The sequence below is a fragment of the Hermetia illucens genome, chromosome 3 (assembly GCF_905115235.1).
Source record: "Hermetia illucens chromosome 3, iHerIll2.2.curated.20191125, whole genome shotgun sequence".
In the NCBI taxonomy this organism is placed as follows: Eukaryota; Metazoa; Arthropoda; class Insecta; order Diptera; family Stratiomyidae; genus Hermetia; species Hermetia illucens.
Window position 1 is genome coordinate 51,962,361 of NC_051851.1, and position 21,705 is coordinate 51,984,065.

The 21,705-nt window shown below is 38.7% G+C and overlaps 1 protein-coding gene across 2 annotated transcripts in view; it reads left to right on the plus strand.

Annotated features, from left to right (window-relative positions):
• Nucleotides 1–3,539: 3,539 nt before the first annotated feature.
• Nucleotides 3,540–21,705, plus strand: part of LOC119650595 (AN1-type zinc finger protein 5) — an 80,984-nt gene continuing 62,818 nt past the window's right edge. Inside the window, exon 1 of one of the 2 annotated variants that reach the window (XM_038053446.1) lies at nt 3,540–3,682. The gene's annotated coding sequence lies outside the window, so the exon portion shown is untranslated. The remainder of the gene's footprint in view (nt 3,683–21,705) is intronic. The other variant, XM_038053451.1, reaches the window with a different exon arrangement.

Genomic DNA, 21,705 nt, shown 5'->3' on the forward strand with positions numbered 1-21,705 from the left:
TCCAACCCGAGCCCACATATCTTCCGTATGACCTGAATGATCAACATACTGCCGTTACCGCGTAGCCTGTTGGTGAATGCCATGTTGAAGATAGATAAGAGGGCGAAGGAGTTCGACGCTTTGGCTTCAGCCTACCCAGACACAAAGTATCTTAGAAACTCCAACTTGCCTGAATTGCTAAATAAGCAGGAGCAGTTTTAGAGCACCACTCCAGGGGGAAAAAGGGAGCAGCCAATGCTTTACTCCACATAATAATTATGACGGTCGTCTTCGATAAACTATATACTTTCTAAAATTCGTTCCTTAATTTATTTACAAAAATTGCTTACTAAGAATCCGTGCTTATTCTAAATTTTCCCACCATACTTACATTTAATTCGCACACTATGAATTTTCCGAGACTTGATGGATATCACGTTTCACTCCTGCAGGTGATAAGAAACAACTTTGCCTCCTTCGTATGCTCCCTAAATCTAGTGGTTACCATCCTTTTCGTTTGTCGAATATAGACCTTCGGACAATCTGAGCAAACGATTTTATAAATACCGCTCATTTCCTCTACCCTTTTTCATTCCTTTTCTCTAGTAAGCTGAGATTTTAGCTGGTAGATACGACTCGATCCTACCAGTTGTATGTCGAACCTTTTTAATGTGTGTTTTATATGCTTGCGCAGATTTGAGAAGGTGATGCTTGATCTTTTCAAGCGGTATTTACAAAATCGGCATTTTTGGGCTAGCAACCTGCAATTTTCGATTCTTCTTCTTACTATTGAAATATTATTACCACCTCAGATGTGTCAAGGGAATCGGCGGCGATCGAATGTTTGTTTTCTATAACTTTAGCAAGATTTCAAGTCTTATAAGTTAGACACTCTGAGTTCAGTGAGGTTAGATTGTGGAGGAGACCTCATATTCCTCATATTCACATAATATTTATGTATGTATATAAGGGTGCGATTTTAGACCAAGCTGATGACAGAGACAAGGTAACATCTGATTAGTTTCCCCTGTTTTAGATCAAACTGTGGCCATTGTTTTAGTAAAATCATCTTTGTCATTAGCGCACTCAAATGGAATAAGGGCGCTGGCCTTGAGTATCTTGGCGGTTTTTCATCAAAGCTTCTGCAAAGGCTTGATCAACAGTTTGCCAGAAAACTCTTGATAATGTGAACAGGTATGTATCTGGAATGCTTTATGCGGGGGGGGGGGACGCCTATGGCATCAGATCTTTGGTGCCGATGTTCTCCAATTGCGACGGGTAGTGTCACGGCCACTAACGGAAATCCTGCGATACGTTAATGAATCCGGAATATTCCGTTAGATGGGGGTAACGAGAACAATGGGCCAACACCTCCCCAGGGCTCAGAAGCTGTAGCTTCTCCCCCACCACACACACACATACAATTGTCGCGTTTTGTCTGATTGGGGTCCTTCTTTTAGTTTTACGATTTTGGGCTCGTTTATAGAGTAGCGTACCATTTAGATCCACTGACACCTTTCAGATCACTCACTCAAGAGCAATGTTAAGTAATGTTGGAGTCAGCTCATCGTCTTTCTTTAATCCAAAATTTCTGTCGAAACATCTCGTTAGTTGGTTTCGTATCTTCATTTGAATCCTAGACTGATTCATCGGTATTCTGATGAGTATAATCAGTTTCGTGTAACGACTGATCGATATTGTCATCTGTCTCTTTGAAGGCAGCAAAAATTTAGTGGATATTAATGTTCTTTGCTTTACTGGGAATATCTGATCAACCGTGGATTTTAATAATAATAATAAGCATACCTGGTTAATCGATGTCCTACTTCTGTATCGCATTGATCCGAAACTAATAAAGTTTTTGGCGACAGTCATGGAAGGGTGAAATATCACCTTATCAGTGCGTACATCTGAAGGAGCTAATACCTCAGAACCCATCCGTATCCGGATCTTTCAGGGGGATTCGTTGAAGCCTGTTAGGTTTTGTATGGCACTAGTATGATACTAGAGGGCATAATAATAATCGTTGGCGCAACAATCCATATTGGATCAGGGCCTTGAAGTGTGTTAGAGCACTTCATTCAAGACCGTAACGGTACACTACAGTGAACTGTAGGAGGCAACGTGGTCAGCATTGCGCTCGCCCGAGATTATTACCCTGATTTGACTCAGGTACTCATTCACAGCTGAGTCGACTGGTCTCCGACGTCAAGTCACGATACAAATCCCACTGCCACCAGTGAGATTTGAACCGCGGCCTTCCGTATGACAACCCAGTGCTCTAACCACTGAGCTATGCGGAGACTTACTAGAGGGCATGGTTTTGCAATTTAATATGGCATACGTGCTAAGTACGAACTGACACACTTGATGCACTTAGATGACATCAAGCTGTATGCTGGTACTGACAACCATCTTAGAAGTCTGTTGCGCATGTAGAAATGTTCAGCCGTTAATCCAAGCCAACCGCAAAGGTTATCATGAGCCGCATGCCGGCCATAGCATCCGTGACCCCCACATCGAAGCTATGACTGAGACAGACTTCTACAACTACCTAGGAATTCTGCAAGGAACCCATGCTCGAGTTGGCGATCTGAAGGATGCTCTGCTGTCCGAATTCCTGCGACGTGTAAAGCTGGTGCTAAAATCGCATCTCTCGGGGAAGAATAAAATAAGCGCGTTGAATGTAGTCGCTATCCCTTCACTGCATTTGGAATATTGCCGTTGACGAAGACCGATCTGGAAAAAGTCCAGCGTCGGACATGGACAACTATGTCCAAATTCCAATGCATCATCCAAAGTCTGCCGTGGAGCGGATGAACCTGCCTCATGACATCGGAGTACTGGTGGTGTAATCAGTGTCTTAAGTCCGTATAGTCACCACTGGCGCCCATTCAGTTTTGACAGCAAATTTAACGATTTTAAGACAAATGAGCGACAGGTATCTTAACTCCAACATAGTTAGGGTTATCCACCCCAGGGAAAAATACACCTATAGTCGACAAGCACCCCGCTTAACAACAACATCAAATTTAGCAAAACATACTTACTAACAATTAAGAATTAGCGCAATCAACAGCGATTAGCAACAAATTTAGTAAAAACTACTCACCAACGCAATGGTCCAAACTTTACACAATTCCCTGAAATCGCTCACAGGTTTTATAAAAGACCTCGTACTGAAAGGATGAATGTCGCATTCTTTTTCCTTTTAGTCATAAATATTATTTTACAATTAAAAACACTTCTTTATTGTAGCTGGCATGGAACATGCAAATTGTAGGTTGTCTGAATGCAAAAAGGTGGTTCTAATTATACCCTAAGATATGTACTGTGAGATAACTTTTGTACATTATTATTCGAATTTAATAAATAGTGATTTAGATTTTCTTCTAAATACAAACTACACATTTTTGTACTCTCAGCAACAAATACCTTTTGTATCAAGATTTTAAATTAGTTTCCCGCTCCAAATGTCATTCCAATGAAAATTACGATATTCAGAACAAAAAACGGTTCACATTAAATAACGCAATTTTTGTATGTTGTTCACCTTCCAATAGGAAACGGGTCACATGACCCGCTTCATCCGTCCTTCCCGACTGTCAATTTTTCGATATTTTGGACAGTACGAGTGGTGTAGTTAAGAATGCCGTGTCATTTGTGATTTGTATTTTGGACCGTGAAACGACCGTTTAAACTTGTAAGTACCGTTCAACTAGCAAATATTTAAAGTTTATGTTTCTATGAATATAATATGGTACTTGGCGGTACAGAAGCGAGAATTTTATGTGCGAGATCCTGTGCAGTTTCTGTCCCAATAGGCAGCCCGACGTCCGCCATCTTTGTTATGTTCATGTCGCTTATTGTAGAAATTTGGGTTTTTAGATATTTTTGTGGAGCGTTTGAACGAGTTACGGAAGCTTGTACGTCTTGCAATATGGTACTTGCGGTTAATGAGGTCTCTGCGCAAAAAGCCCGTGGCCTTGGTTGAGAATCGTCCGATTGTGGAATTCCTCGGAATTGCGATGCGTTTAATTTTTTTCAGGGCGAGTGCAACGTCATTCGGCGATTATGTTATGTATTATCGTTTTCACAGTGTTTTTGCGTTACCCGAGCGTATCGCCAAATGGTTGATTTCGAAACAGCTGTAAAAGTTCCTTAGAAAATGCGACGTCTGTTCCTGCATTGATTGCGGTACTTCCCGAAACCTTTTACCGTATGTAAAGCAGAGGCTCCAATTCCGAAGCTGTCAAATTGATAGGAATGAAACAGCTGCGGAGCAGGAGCAGTGGGTAGAAATGAATGACGGTCAAATTGCTATCACCAACTTGTGATGGTTGTATTTTGTTTTCGTTTCGTCAGAGCTTTGGACGGAGGTTTGGGGGCAACTTGGCTTCGGTTGCTGGTTGGGGAAGTTCGGGAACTTGTGCGGGAGCCCACACAGCGTTTGAGCTCCTCATTCCGCAACTGTACATTGCCTGACTCCTCGACCGTGTCAGCAACGTGCGGCGAGGGAGCACAAGTGCCTACACGGGCGCGTAGTTGCCACATATCGGTCTGCTCTACGTCCACACAGTTCACATCCCTCCACAGTCGAGTCGAGGCAAGGAGCCAACTACCAAGAAAGTGTGGGCTCATTCATATCCGCCCAGACGGCGAACGCGATGGTCGGAGCATAGTCGAGGTACCAAGTCAGGGGACAGTTTTATGGAATAGTCTCTTGGGAAATGTTGGGATGGAAAGTTGAAAAGTTTGATTTGTCCATGAAGGGATTCACTGTTCTGCGGAATTGGGTGGGAAATATGTTAAAGGCCGAGTCTGATTGTTTCTTAACCCGTCAAGCCAAGGGTGTTATTTATCTTAAGGTTCGGTGAATTTGTTGTTAACGCTCGGGAAGTAAGGTCAAGGTCGTTCGGCGGCATTATACCTACTGTAGACTGTTATTATTCCAAGATGATTAGCTAGACAATGGTGGTAGTGGAATTGGACCGTGACTATGAAGGTGATCTATCGCTTTGCAACACATAAGACATTGGTGCTTCAAAAAAAACATTTTAATTCCCGCAATTGTAGAGGTTGCATTTGCGCTACCGCCCTGAAGATATCATTTATCCTGATTTCTGGAAGTATCGGTATTTTCTTACGCCCCCTGAAAATGTAGAGTTGGTTTTTGGGCCGTAAATATGACGATCACTAGATACTTATATTCGGTGTGTGCACAGTTTTTCGTTTTTTTTTCGATCAAATTAGCTTGAAAACTGCCAATTGATAAAGAGATTGGAGAAGGAGAATAAATTAGCTCTTGTTGAACTATCAGAGAGGATCAATACACATCCAACACACCACTATAAAAAGAAGGATCCAATCCCTGGGTTATGCTGTCGAATTTGATTTCTAGGTTCCCCAGGGGTTCTCCTTTAAGAACGGGGAAGACTGAACAATTGCGTTTCACAGCAGCATAGGCAGAAAGCGCAAGGTTTTCCTTCAATTTAGACACTGGGGATGGGTTTTTTACAAGATAGTAAACACTGCAGAGCCGCTTGCAAGAAGAACGAAACGTCGTCATCGATATCAAAAAGCAGAAATTCACACTCTAGTGTTTCTTGTGCGTCTGTGGGGATATTTGGTGGATTATTCACTGCGAAATGTTTTTGCAACCAAACCCCAACAGTGGGAGTATAATGTATTCAGCTAAAGGGAGGGTCTCGAGGCAGCGTTGAAGGAAGAACATCTATCTTTGGTGAATAAAGATAACGTCATATTTCATCACCCAGAGAAATATGGTGGAGTTGGCAGCAGTTGGCCAAAATTTCGTACCCCCTAACCTTGTCCCTTCAAATTTTTACTTGTTCCGTTCCTTGAATCCTTCCTTAATTCCTTAATTTAAATGAAAGAAATTTTTTCTCGGAGACGTTCTAAAAACTGATCTCACGGATTTCCCTACATCAGACTATAGGATCCTGATTTGGCTCAGGTGCTTATTCACAACTGAATTGACCTGTATTCAACATTCAGTCACGATACAAATCCCTCTACCACCAGAGAGATTTAAATCACGACCTCCCACTATAATAGTCCAGCGCTATTCTTTTCAGTTATTTGAATTTTACCAAGGTGGAAGCGAAACCAGAACTATTTTTTGACTAATTTGCGATGGTACGCTGGATATCGTGGCAAACAACGAGAAATATTTTGGGCAGCATGTCGTGGTAGAAACAAAAGCTATGGAGCAAAAGTTTTTCAAATCAGAATTTTGTTTAGTGAGGGTACATCAAAATATCCTCAATAATGGGGCAAACAATGCTCCAAGACTGAATAGTATAATAGTTTTTGTGGCACAAGAAGCCAGTGTTGTGGAAGAGAAAGTATATTAGGAGTTCCGTCTATCCACCCCTGGCGAAGAGATTTTCATTCCATATATCTGTCGAATAAATTGATGTACGAATGCATTGTCACTCATTTAACCACTGACATTGATTGTTGCTACGTAGTGATGTTCATCCGGAGGATAACCGCTTTTCCTCTCATTCTCATTCATAGGAAATATATAGCTTAGTTGCTGGAAAGTCAGTATTGTCTATTCTCATCCCTAGTTACATTAGATACGGGCAGTTCTTGGATAGGTCGCTGATCCGCCGACTTTTTTGTTGACAAATATGTTATTTATCAACCAAGTCGCTTTTCTGTTCTATGCAGATTCTCCTCAAAGAATTCTCCTGCCCTTTTTCCCGTTCTGGAACTCTTTTCGTCAGTTGAACATTTTTTACCACTCATGTGAATCTTCAGGAAGGTGGAATAATGAAAATTTGAGGGTACCATATCCCAGCTTAATGACTTTGGTCGTTTGCTGGCGGACATTGTTTTTGGATAGCAGAGGCAGAAATTCGATCAAAATTATTTTTTTTCTGCCCCATAACATAGCCATCACGTGATGTCTTCAGCTATAATCGAACTTAGAAAGTCACCTTTAAAATCGCTCACAGAATTCGCGAGCGCTTGCAAACCAATTCAGTTTGCGCTGCCCTGTCTGTAGTTTTAGAAGCCATCTTGAAAATAGCTTTCGGATTTTGTATTTCTGTATTTTTATCGCAAAAAATTCATCCAGAGTCAATCGTCGGTTTTAGGCCAATCATCGATCAAAATAAACATCCTGCACATCTGATTTTCATGAGCTTTTTTATTTTTTCCCTTAGTTTTTATAGCGTGGTTAGACTTGATCCGTCTCCTTTCTTGATCATAGGCTTGGCCCGGGTAGAGACGAGATGTTTCAAATCATGACCTTTCGTTGACGGTTGTTTTTACTTCGAATGTGATCATATCGTGTTACGTTATTGATCCAGCGCAACATCTTCGTTTCCGTAACTACGAAGCGGCGTTCATTGTCTTTGGAGGCTGCTAAGCACTCAGGACCGTAGAAGCGGTAGTGCAAATGTCCGGTGTTTCGGTTTATTTTTTTTATTTGAATCGTCCGTTTTTGCGTCAATCGTATGGAGCTTTGCTTTACACTAGCCCCGCTGATATATGGTGTACAATAATTTCATGGAACATTTTATCATCACTTGAATAATGTCGGGAGTGTGGCGTTCAAAATCCTTCAGGAGATAATTTGAACATTCTGCCAAATTACAATTCTTTTTCAATGTTGGGACGATTGCGCTTCCTTCCCGATTCGATGACTACCCTCAATAATGTGACAGAAAACAAGTGTGAGTAAAAGGGGGTCCCATATATGCAAAAGGCGGGTGTAAATATCAGGTGAAAAGTCTCGGTTAGTATTTTTCAAATCTGGTTTCAGTTGTGAGATTTAAGTCGAAGGGGGTGGGGGGAGTGCGAGGGCGGAAAGTGTTCATTTCTTTCATCACCCGTTGTCAGAAACTACACAAACTAAAAATCGGAAAGAAATTACGAAGCTGCGGTCGGCAGGCCTCAAAATACCTTCCATACCAATACGTTCTTAAATAAAGTTAATAACAGTACATTGCTATATTTTTGGGGAATTGACTGCACACCACTTTAAGTTCATCTCATGCAGTAGATAGATATAACATAGAGCATGGAGCTACCAAGTTTGATGGAAATCGCATTATTACCCACAGAGCTATATTAAGTCAAAGTTGAGGTTTCTGTGCAAATTTGCTGCGCTTTGAATGAATGTGCTGGACTTTGAATGCATCAGGCAAAAGGGAATAGTCTGGCATTATATATACGTATACATTACGAGGTAGGTATAAATTGGATAAATGTCCACCCAAATATCAATAGATAAGAAATACACAAAATCCTTATCTGAAGCGTCCAGCTGCTGGTTTCCCGACTTGTTTTGCTTTCCGGTTAAGATGAGAAACTTATCATAGAGGCGCCTATTCTGACCGACTTTTATTTGGGCATACCCGGTTTGATGATCCCGACGGATGTATAGAATACTTTGGGGGTCTAATTTTTGTTTGGTTACTACGTTATAGTGGGTGATGATGTTTGAGTAAGACAATTTCCTCTCTTTTTTCGTGAAATCACTACCATTTCATTCCCGCAGCGCCTGGTGATAGCGTTGTTGCAAGGGTGGCTGGATTCGCAGGACCGCAATCAACGGTCGATGTTGAAGTAGGTTCTCTTAGCGGACGACTTTGCTGTCAATGGCGGCATCTCATGAGGACATAAGCAATATAAGATGAAGAGGAGACCATTTAACAAACCATGTGTTGACAAGTACTAGGTCGAGGGTGTCGAAACGATCAACGATACCCTCGCTAATCTCATAGCACTGAAAGGGTTTTTTGGGGATCGATCCGACGCTTATTTAACTATGGTGCGTATTCGGTAAAGAAATGAACGTCTCGCCCTGCCACGTCGACTGAGGTGAATGCTCTAGTATTTTTCCGAGGTTTGTAATTTAGCATGACCGTAGAAGCGTATTCTTGGTCGGCTTGTCGTAGGACCTAACAGGAATGTAATGACAGTGCTCATTTTGCAAATGGCAGGGTCTCCCAGCAACATACTTCAAGCGTATGTCCATTTTGTTCAGAAGGACCCCACTATCACTTACCTTTACCCATCCTGAGAAAAGACGATACCTAGATTCCACCTCCCGCCTTTGAACAAATAAAAATTGCCCTTATTTTCTAATCTAATGAAACCCGAGTTTGGTCTTGAATACGGAGCTGAATTGAAGTTTAAACTGCAAAATGCAATCACAGTTCGTCATATCCTCACATGCGTCTCCATTGTTTGGCAACATGCGCTAAGGAGCATGTATTATGGTAGGAGCAAGTTCAATAGAATTTAAAATACCAGTACACTACTGGATCCACGAAATCTTGTAAACAAACCCCTTAGGCGTACTCGTCCACCACTTTGCGCTGGACACTGAATTACAGTACAAAAAGCTGGGTTTCAAGAGTAACTTCTGCATTTCCAAGCAAGCTGGGATGGAATACAGACGAGATGTTGCAAGCTTATGACATTAGAATCGAAGCAGCAGATATAGCCTTGGGAGTTAGTAGGTATTTAATGTACCTACCTAACATTATTACTAACGAGGGAGTAGAGGAATCAAATAGCACAGTGTTGACAAAGCACTGATGCGCGTTTTGTTATCAAGTTGGATGCAAATTGGACGCTTTAAGAGTGAGCAAAATGCGAAGTTCTGATCCCGTATCAGTGCATATGCATGTTTCTTGTTAACTTTATCTAATATATTTTAAAATGTATAAAGTGGAGCTTTGTAACAATTGAGTAGCAACATTTGACGTGTCACAAAGCCACTGACATCCATTTGGTATAGTTCTTGGTTATTTCATTTCTACAATTGCTTATTCTATGGTACCTGAACCTAAATGCAATTTTGTCAATCGTAAATAGTGGCAACTGTAAATAAATATGCAAAATCAAGGTTTTGGAAAAAAAAACCGCCTAAGATGCGCCCTGGCGTTCTGACCTGTTGCTCTTCGTGAATAAACGTTTAGATCCTGGTTAGTCTTGCAGAAAAATGATAGGCAATTTTCAACACGCTATGAAAGACATATCTAATAACGTTTGTCTTGTTAAACATGAATCAAAATATGTGGATTTCGATACGTCAAATATTCCAAATAAGCAAAGGTTCAAACATTAGAACTCGTCCAACAAATCTATTTTAATTTTTACTTGTCAGGAAAACAATTTGCTTAAACAGCTGATTTTCATTGTGTGCTCCATATCAGAACTTTCCACTGATAAGGTGTCAATTAAATGCACCAGGCGAATTTTTCTGGCAAAGGCTTTAATCGCCAATCAGAAACGAAAAAAAAAAATCTGTTTTCTTTTCCGAATTCTTCAAATTTCGTTATTGGACTACACATTCTGCACAATATTTTCTATATCTGTAAACCCGTCCTTACCTTAGGATTTCATCCAGTGTTTTAGACATGATTAGCTAAGACAATTTGTTAGTTGCTAGCCCAGATTGTACGTGATATTTAATGATCCCAAATAACCAGATTACGGGCAAATTCCATATTGCAGGCACTTCACATTTTCCAATGTATTTCTATTTATGTTCAGATTGCATTGCAAATCTGCTAATTTCTGCCACGTTCTCCATATATTCGTACGTACCTATTTACGCAAACTGCGATGATAACATCCAATTCCATGTAATTTTCATTAGAGACAAGATAGACAATAACAAGTTTGTTTGTACATCCACTTCGCGTCATTACTGTCTCCAATTCTTTGAAGATTTTGCATCGTGCATGTGTGTAGTTGAAAGCTGTTACCACCTACACTTGCGCAGAAGAAAAAAATACTTTTCCCCTTCTCCACATTATCGATAGCTATGACTGGGCTGTTTTTCTTATTGCATGGCATGTGTACAGTTTTGCAGATTTATCCAGCTAAGGCCCCTGAAGACCGCGTGCGTGTGTATTTTGAGTCACTTGTAAATGCGATACAATGAGATGGAAGAGGAGAAGATAACACATGAATAAAAGCAACAAAAATCAAAATAAAAAACAAAGATTCCGATTGTCTGATGACCTCCTTTGCTGGCTGTGTATATTTTATGTTTTATTTTTATCTTTTGTTTGCTTGATTGAAATCTGGACTTGAAAAGCTTCAAGGGATCTCCTGTTTTTCTTTCGATAATTATGACACTACACATGATTTCAGATGTGGGGAAACTGTTCTTGTGTGGGGGGTGTCTAAACAATTTCTAAACAATGGGAAGGACATTGATCTGTTGTTGTTTGTCCAAGCCTTCTCTTGATGTCTTCAGAATTCAAGACATCAATTAGTTTGTCGCCGTAGTTACCGAGGGAGGATTGCAAAGGATTCTTGAAATTAATTTAAGTCCGTAGAACCGTGGTAAAACAAGGGAAATTAAGTTTGTTTTGGCAACTGGACCTGATATAGAAGAATCGTTAACCACCTTATTGGTATAAGCAGATAAGCAAGTTGATTACACAGATAATGCTTCGATAAACTTCTATCATTGATCCCGAACAATAACCCCTGCGGAATGTTTCACGAAAAATCACTAACATCTGGGAAAAACAATATTGCGTGCTATAAGTTGACAGTCTTATCGGGCATGCATTTGCTGTGAACACGTAACTAAACCTACGCGTAAGCACGATTGATTCGTGGGTTCCAATCTATCATTAAAAAAATTGAATACTGCCAATATAAATCTCATCAATAGAATCGTTCTGAGACATTAGATGTTGCCTTATTTCATTGATGTCAAATTTCATCATCAAATTTTCTCTTTTTTGTCTGAAAAAAAAATCATGACTAGAACATCATACAAGTCATGTGGTACACTTGGGCAAACATACCTGTACCTGGAGAAACATCAATCCAAAAAAAAATTCGTGGAATTCATTTTAAAAACTATGAGGGGTAGGAATCGATACATGTAAGATAAGGTATATTCACTGTGTAGATGTACATCACGAATATTTCTTGTCTGCCATTATTTAAAGTCGACACCTGATTACTTCACTGCCTACCTGTTCTTTGTAATGACTGATTGAAGAGTTGAACGGAAATTGCAAAGTAAAGTGGAATATTGCACGTAGGCATTAAATGGAATACTATGGATTTAGGATTTTCTCTTTTGAAATGACTGTAGAAGAACTTTTCAGTCAAATATCACTTGGTTGTATACATTTTTTTGGAATTAGATGATATGATGAATTATTTGAGTGCTTGGTTTCTAAATATTCATGATTTCGAAAGCACCTTGAGGTTCATTTATAGCTAGCTATTTGGTAGCAACATTAAAGGTCTTGGGCGAGGCTTGAAAATATGCTTCACTTTAGGAGATCATTGGCTTTGCTGGAAAAGAATAATTTTCATTACTCCATGGTTGCTTTGAAAAACAATCTTCCTTATCTAATTTGTTTGTATTTGGCATAATAGTAAACATTTTACCAATTCAACGCGTATAATTGCCATAGACAGCACTCTCAATTCGTCAGTATTTTGTAATCGTGGTTTGAAATCGAAACCATGTATCTTTTTAAGGTTTAGTTTAAAAACGAAACCTTATTAAAATCGGTTTCCTGTCTGGTTCTCTGTTACACTTTTCTTATTTGCAGTTACATCTACTGAGATAAAATTTGGTGAACATGTGCAGACTCTGTAGTTCCATGCATAGAATGAAAGGCATGATTTGTTGAGAAGTTCAAGGAAGATTTTCCATATACACGAAGAGGTGGTTCTAACTTTTTTCTCCGGATATAGCCATGAGGGATATTAAAAGGAAAGTCTCGATTAGTACTATATGAAACAGGTCACGACGAGCCGACCCCGCTTGTGAACGGGACAAAGACTGAAGAAAAAGAAGAAGAAACAGGTCTGACATTTGATGTCATGTCATGTCGTCATGGATGTCTGTTCATTTTTGTGAGCTTATCACTTTCCCAGCATTTAATGTAATGAATAACTGAAGCTCAGTATCTTTTGACAAATAAAAGAAAAATAACAACAAATAGACTGCGTGGATGCCCTATACTTCGCTACGGAGTGAACAAGGAACACTAAGCAGGGCTTATATTTCAACATTGCCTGTTCGACAAAATGTGCTTCAGCATTCTCCAGAATTAAGTTATTCGAAATTTGTCAATTTCTTGGATTACATTTGCACATAAGCTTCTGCACAAATTACTTTTATTTTCATAAAGTTAGATTGGTTGAGTCTATCAGAAACTCCGTTATTCCCACAAACAAGGGACGAACTGTTTCGTGAAATTATTCCCATCCTCCCACGAAGGGCAAAAATATTTCATTTTCTACAGCTTCATCTTTTTCTTCAGCCTTTGTCCCGTTCACAAGTGGCGTCGGCTCGTCGTGATCCGTTTCGCCATTTGGCTCTATCGAATGCCTGTTGTGGGTGCAATCTCGAGGCTCTTAGATCCCCATCTAGCGTATCAAGCCACCGTTGTTTAGGTCTGCCTTTTGGTCGTTTACCATCGACTTCGATGTTCAGATCAATCTTGGCAAGTGAATTCTCGTTAGCACGAATTGCGTGACCATACCATCGACGACCTCTCTCGCAACTTTTCCACGATCGGTGCAACCCCATAACGATCGTGGATATCCTCATTTCGGATGTGATTGAAATGAGGATATCCGTGATCATTATGGGGTTGCACCATGAAAAGTAATTACATTCTACTCATTTTTTTCTCACTAATAAAATTTTGATGTCACATGATCAGAATTTGCAAACTGCTCAATAGAATAATAGATAGATAATTTCCTTCAATTCTCGTATACCACGTGTATAACTATGAAATCGCCCTTCACACATAGTGGCTGTAGTGGTCTGTTAATTTCTTCTTATTGGTTTGACATCTGCCAAACATAAATAAGGCACAGCGTTTATGGTTTCATACGACAACATAGTTTTTAATCGCTTTGAAAATGTCGAATCCACCATCAGCAAATGCGGTTTTGTGGGCATCTTTAAAAATCTTCTTTCATTTGGAAGGAAGTGCTCCTGAAAGTCATCTTTTGTTGATGGAGGTGTACAGTGAGCATGCTTTATCCCAAACACAGCGCAAAGAGTGGCTTTGACGATTTAAAAGTGGCAATTTGGACTTGAGAAACGAAAAACTTTGAAAATGCCAAACTGCAAGCTTTATTCGATAAGGGTGACATTCAACCTCAAAAACAACTCGCAGAACAATTAAATGTGGCTCAAGCGAGCATCTCTCTACGTTTGAACGTCGTAGGAAAAGTTCAAAGGTGCGATTACATTGCTTGAAAAGCGACCAGAATGGGACACCTGGCACGGAAGAGTAATCAACACGACAACGGTCAGACATACACATCAAAAGCAGTCAAGGACACCATTGCTGAACTTCGCTGGGATGTCCTACCCCACCCGCTCTACTCACCAGACTTGGTGTTTTCTAACTTCCACTTGTTTGCATCAATGGAACACGCTTCTATTGGCAAGACACCCACAAACTCGCATCAAGATGGCAAAACTGTGTAGCTAGCGATGGCCAATACTTCGAATGAAATAAATTTAACAATTTGTTGAAAATATACATGTCTTTTCAACTTAAAACAAGTCGGGAAACCGGAAGCTGGGCGCTTTAGGTATGAAAGGTTTTGTGTGTTTCTTTTATAAAAACATTTGAGTGGACATTTGTCTCATTGGTACCTAGCACGTAATATATGCATATATTATTTGAGAATAACCACTTCCGCGTGATAACTGACAATCAAAGTTTTGAATTTGCACAGAAGCGACAATTTTGGCCTATTATAATTTTGTTGGTAATAGTGTGATTTCCATCAAACTTGGTAGGATCATGCTCTATATTGTAGCCGTGATTCTAAGATGAACTTAAGTGGGGTTTTGCAATCAATTACTAAAAATTATAGTAATATACTGTTAACTTTATTTGAACAGATATCGGTATGGAGGACACTACGGAGTCTAGGTACCATATAGTGACAGCCTCTTGATTTTTTTCAGATTTTTCGGTTGAAGTTTCTGAGAATCAGTCCGTGAAAGAAATGATCAGTTTTCATCCCCGACCTCCCCACCTTTCCAACAAATGTCAAAACGAAGATCAGTTTCGAAAAATACTAACCGATACCTTTCTTTTTAAAACCCGCATGACTATATTTGGTGAAAAAAATGTATACTCGCCCTTTGCACGTAGAATGATGTAACTCACTGTATGCGTAAGCGTTCCACGCATCCCCACCTTTCCACCAAATTTGGTGTCAATTACTATAACCGTTTCCTTATGTACGGGCGTTGCGATATTGCAGAATCCATAATTGGTAAGGCCCTTGTTATTCTTAATTGCAATTGGGTAATTTTTCTTCACCTTGCCTTTAAATACCTAATTTTACGCAATCATATGGTTTCGAAGAGGATTTCCTCTTTCTCCTTTGTTGAGGGTTTGACAAAGTAGACTGCCATTATGTCTGCCAGTGGTATGTCGTTCACAGTTCGACAGCCTTTTAGTCTGAAAATCAATACGAAACTTTCGACTATTTACATAATATATGTAAATCATTTGTGTACTCTACTTTTTCTCTGTTGTTCTTGTCTTAATCCGCGATTTATCTCCTCCGAAGAATTTTTGGCTCCTACATGAGGATGGACGATCCCGTAGCCTACATAACGATGAAATCTATGAACGATACCATGACCGTCTGATTGTGGATAAAATGCGGTTCAATAGGGTGCGGTGGGCGGGTCATTTAATCAGTATGGATGAGGATGATCGAGTCCGAAAAGTCTGTAAGGGCAATTATCTATAGTAGAAAAAGAAAACGAGTCCGACCCTGCCTGAGACGGAACGACAGCTTTTAGAGATATCGAATTGGTGGACTTCGGCGCAAAACCGGGATGCCTGGTATACCTTATTAAGCAGGCCTAGATTGCATACCGGTTGTTGCGCCGTTGATGATGATGATGAAACTGCATTTTCGCCAAATTTTACTTTTTTACGCGAGTAAAGCTCGTGAAAAATTGTGTGAAGGTTATGGGAGGGGCCACAACTGATTCCGCGCTGATAATTTTGACATTAAAAATTTTCCTCGGCCATCCTCGGATGCAATTATGTCAGTGATCAAGTACATCCCATGTTGTACGACGCGACACATTCCAGAAACATTCAAAATTAGTAAAAAAAAATGCTACTTCTAGAGAAGTTTGGATACGGTTCATTTCAATATTTGGAATTTTCGTTAATCTAAAGAAGTTAATTTGAAGACGTGAACATCCGCCTCAAAGGACTTCATCAAAAGGAGGTTATGCTCTCAGTGTGGTTTTTTTTAGCTACTACTTAGAATCGAACGATCAATTCGAAAGATTATTGTCGAAGATTAGGAGATTTGAACGGATCTCTCATCCAGAAACGCCCGGAGGTTTTTAATCGTGTTCCATTATGACAATGCGAGGCCACACTTAGTGAACCGTCTAAAATGATTGAAGCTTAGATGAGCTGTGCTGTCTCACTCAGCAGTCACTGGGTATAGTAAAATTGGATTCAGATGAGGTGGTAAAGTAGCACCTTCAGTTTTTCATCAATAATGATATATCCTTGTGTAAAGGGTGAATTATGGAGGTCACCGAAAGATGGTAAAAGGTCATGAAATATAACGGAAAATCCTGTTTTTTGTTCAAAACGGATATGTGGAAAGTTTGCCTTTTGCCAAAAATGTCTAAGCTAATAGGCGGAGTTGGCGCAGTTGTCTCCTTTGCTGCATTACAGTAACTTTTATTTCTCTCAACTGGCGTCGGTTCTGCGTGATATCCTGCACTTCGGATACGAAAAAGGTCACTAGAGGCTGAATTTGTCCACAAGGGTGGATGATTTAGCGTGGTTATCGAATTACAAGCCAGAAAATTGGGGATAACCACTACTAAGTTCACTAGTGAGGTGTCATGTTGCAGCATTCATTCATCTTTATCATGGGATTTTGATTGCACGTGATTAATTCTACGCAGGAGGCCGAATTTATGTCCATAAGTAAGAAATTAATGATGAATAACATCTTGAAGGTCCCAAAAGCTATCAGTATGTTCTTGATTTTTGATCAGCCTTTTTAGACATTTTCCATGCGTAGGACACGTTTTACTTTCCATTGGTTGCTCTGCAATTTCAAACCGCATACGCACAGGTGATTTTCCTAAATTTAATTCATCAGCAATAATTCGGACAGAGAGTTAGAAAACACCAGCGACCGTATGCGCCTGATGTTTCGATCATTGCACTAGGTTGACGATCTTCCTGGCCTTGTGTAGTTTTCCATACACTCGCGATCTTCAGAATTCTTCCCAAGTTTTACCCAAAATTTGAGCATTAAATCATTCCGTTTGTCCATCAACTTATCATTAAGAAGTAGGAAATATATCACCTATTGCCGTTTTGAACTCGGGTCATAACGATAACGATTTAGTGGGGTTGCATTCAACTGAGCGCTTAGTACGCCTGATCGTCCAATAGTGCATCCCCATTTCACATTCTAACAGGACACATATTGGGTTACACAATATGGAATTCATAAGATGTATATTGAACATTTCTTCATCTCTCTACCTAACAACTAAAGCTGCGTTCCGTATGACACTCGCAAGCCTCGCGTTTGGTAGTGTGCGTGTTATGTGCACTTCCAAACGAAACGCTTTTAGGGGGTTTGCCAGCGTTCAACTGTCAAATCGGAATTTTGAGGAGATAATTGTTTAGGAAATACATTTGTATCTATTTTGTATGTCATGTAACTTAATGTTACGAGTATCTCAATAATCTCGTCCTTGGGTATCGATAAGAATTAACTCCTGGTTTGACATTTCGTCTCAATGTTTTTGAACTAATGAACTGCCAACGAACAGGGACCGTCGCGAGCAAAGTGCGATCGAAAACAGACATTTACGAATAACGCTCGCGTTGACAGAAGCGAAAACGAATTTCGCCGCTTGTTCATATATTTTATATATGTAAATTTATTAGTTTGTTTTGCAAATATATTAAGAGCATCCATCTAGATTTACTTCCGTTTTCGTTTTGGTGCTATTGTTATATAGAGAGTATAACAAAGATTCAATTTCTTTTTACGATTTTGTGGAAAATAAAACTATCAAAGCAGATTAATTGTCTGCCTGGCAAAAGCAATTTATTTTAGAGCGGTTTAAGCTATTGTCATGAAACTTTTGATGGGAGTATGGAAACTATAAAACGCAACACATGCAGTGAATTTTTTGCATATCTTCTCATTAAAGTGGGAATTTCATCAAATGAGAATCGTGTATATGGCGTTTACGGAAAACGAGAAAGAAGGGGATAAACCTTAAAATGGCAATCCTTGCTCTAAGCAATTATTCAATAGTATTCGTTCTCAATTACAGTAAAATCTCTCTAAGTCGAATTCTCATTTGCCAGGAAAACTGTTCGACCCATGGAGATTCCGACTTACGAAATTAAAAATCACAACCACACACTCACAATCATCTAGTTCACATAATATAATTCGAAAACGTCCTCGCTCAGTTAAAAGCAAACAATACATTTACTATATGAACAACAAAAAAATGGAATGTTATAAGAAAATCTCAAAACTTTTAAGATTTGTTATTTTTGTCTTGGCGGCTTGCTTCGGCCTTTTTTCAATTTTTTTTCTATGATGGAAATAATATTGTACTCCAAAAGGTACATTCGGCATTGACAAAATTATTTGCAAATTAGCGATTGATTTCGGGGTTTCTTCTCTTCAGGTATTTTTATTGTAGCGTCGTTATCATCATCATTTTCACTATCGCTCTCGTTTCTCGCAAGTTGGCGCAATTATTCCAGAATTCGATGTTTATTAAGAATATAAGTTATCAGTCCAGTACCTGGGCATAATCAACATTATATCTAGTTTTTACTTGGTAAAAATAGCCGCTGTCATCCATGACCTACTGTTTGCTATGTAATTCTTTTTTTCAAAACATTTACCTCCTTTTAGCACTAAAGTGTCGTTGCAGTTGTAACAAAGGCCTATAATTTATATCTTCCGTAGTCGAATTGTAGGACAATATTGAAGGGAGTCCTTTAAGTCAGTCATACACTGCTCCTTGATTGTAATACTTTCTCTTGATATAATTTTTTCATACAATAGATGCGATGTCACTGCAGTTAACCGTCCGGGCTCTGAAAGTAAGACCATTCAAGGTTTTGACAAATTCGTTCAATATTGGTCTGCCAAAGGGGAAATTGATGGGGACGTCAATGAAAGGCCAAAAAGTTCAAGTTAGAGAATACTGCGGCTTAGAGGAATTTCGAGTTAGAGTGGCTCGACGGTATTGTGTCAGCCAGAGAAATTGAACTAAATGAAGTTAACGTTTCTCATGATGTAGAAATCAACTGGAATTGTTTTTTTTAGCTATTTGACTTCCGTATAAAACACACATTGTCTTGTACAACTCGTATCGTTATTATCTTTAACATAAACTATGGGTCCAACGGACACCAAGGAATTTTGAAGTTCAAAATCTCTTGAGCCATTTTTTTGAAAGTAGTGAACTGTAAGTTAGAACTACTTTACAATGTTTTTTAAAAGGTCATAAAATAGACTCATTTTTTTAGATGTAATTTTTTAGACTTAAAGTGCAATTATAAGGTATGTAAGAAGCGGCAACTGGTTAATATGATTGGGGTCTCCGTGTATGATGAACGTAATTTTTCTTACATATTTATCTTAAATATTAACAAAGTTGCAATTGGTTGGTTGGATGTTATTTTCATGAAAATTATGTTAAAGTATTTCAAACGCAGTATGCAACTAAAGGTTTTCTAACGTTTATACCCAATAGCGTTTCGTCTTACGACGTGTTAATTTTTCGATCTACAACTTGAAGTGATCTTCTTACCACTAAAGACTGCAGTCGGTTCTATGATATACAATAGTGTTGGGTTTACTAAACATTTGTAATGCGAACGCAATGCGTTACCTTGTTTTTGATTTGATTGATTTGCCGATAATTTTTCCTTCAATGTAAGAAATTATTGTATGTGTAATGAACTGCTAGTTTTCTCATTTTTATGAATTACAAGATTGTTTGCTGTTTGAAACACACTTCGCCCTCAATTTCGACATGTATCATTTCTATTTTCCTCTTATTTCCGTTTTCATTGAACCCTAAATAGTGCCTATCATTTTTTAGAACCATAAATTTTATTTATAATTAAAAAAACCCGAGTCTTTAATTCATTATTGTTCATTATAACTTCATAGAGTTTCTCTGTCCTTACTGAGATCCAGACAATGAGAAGATAGAAGAGCATAATCTTCTGCATAAATCGATATTAAAATCAACCTTGAGACACGTAAACGTGCTATTATTGCATCAACCCAACCGCATATTATCATTATTCGCATACACCATGTTACAAAAAGTCTCGGCATCAATGCAAAAAGTGCTACATTAGGTGGTGGAAGGGTACATACATAGATTTCAAGGTATACAACTTTTCTTTGTTATTTTCTCGCCATGTACTAATCCGTTTAAAAAATGGCAACACTAAGCTCTGAATCTAAAAAAATGTTAATACATAAAAACTACACTAATGAGATAAACTTTTTAATAATCTATCTATCTCCATCTTCACATTTTCTGGGAGACGCTGGCGAGAATAACAGAAACACGATGATTCCTCGAAGCTGCGTTATTATTTTTATTGTTACAATCCCACATGTTAGTTTTTTAGGTTGTCCAGTTGTTGGTTTGAATCCAACGCTACACACAGAAATCCATGTTACGAATGGGGCCGCTGTGCTATAAAAAAAGAGGGCAATGGCAACTAACTACATGTTATGTTTTACATATCGTCATCGCCATACAAAAAGAGTCAACGAATTTTTATGTTGCGGACTTGTTCGTTGTGATAATTTACAACAGTCAGGTTGGCAAAAAATACATTCGGGGATGGAAATAATCGTCCTCTCAATCTTAGCCAGAAACCAAGTTTTGAGTTAATTTTAAAGAATTGTCAATTGTTCTCATGGCAATCACGCCAATCAATATTCTTATGAGTCTTGTGCGATTTCGCTGGCATTTGAAAAGAATTAATACTTTGGAAAAATATTCAATTGAAGTTGTGTTGTTACAAATAATTTGGCGTAAATTAACGAAATAATCGGCAATTATTATCAAACAATGTACATATTTTACTGTAATTTGTTCTTCCAGATTCTTTCATCTTATATCGATATTTTGTTTTGGGATTGCACACACCCAAAAATTTATTTTGAACTACACAAAAAATTGTTTTAAGGTTATTTAAGTAGTATTTTTCGGTTCAATTTTCCTATGAGGAGAATGGACAATATGCAATCAACATGAATTGCAAAAGATTAATATTTTTTTGATCCAGTAATAAGAATTACTACATTTCAAGCATAAGTGGAAAATACATTGACTAATGTCATTAGTTTAGAAGTAAATATATTGGATTTATAACTTCATTTCGAAACTTTCAACCTTGCCTTTAAAATTTCCTTATTTGGTTTTAATATTTTCTATTGGTTGCTTCCGTCTATTTATTGTTTGCGCGGTATAAATTGAGGTAATTCTATGATAGAGTAGATAAAAGGTGAGCAGATAAGATTCTGAGATTTAGCATTAGATTTGAGTTGTAGAACCATTAAAGATGCTTTTCGTACATGCAAGATAATTTCGACTTCAAGTAAATATACTAGAGCTGAAGATTTAATAATTACGTACGTACT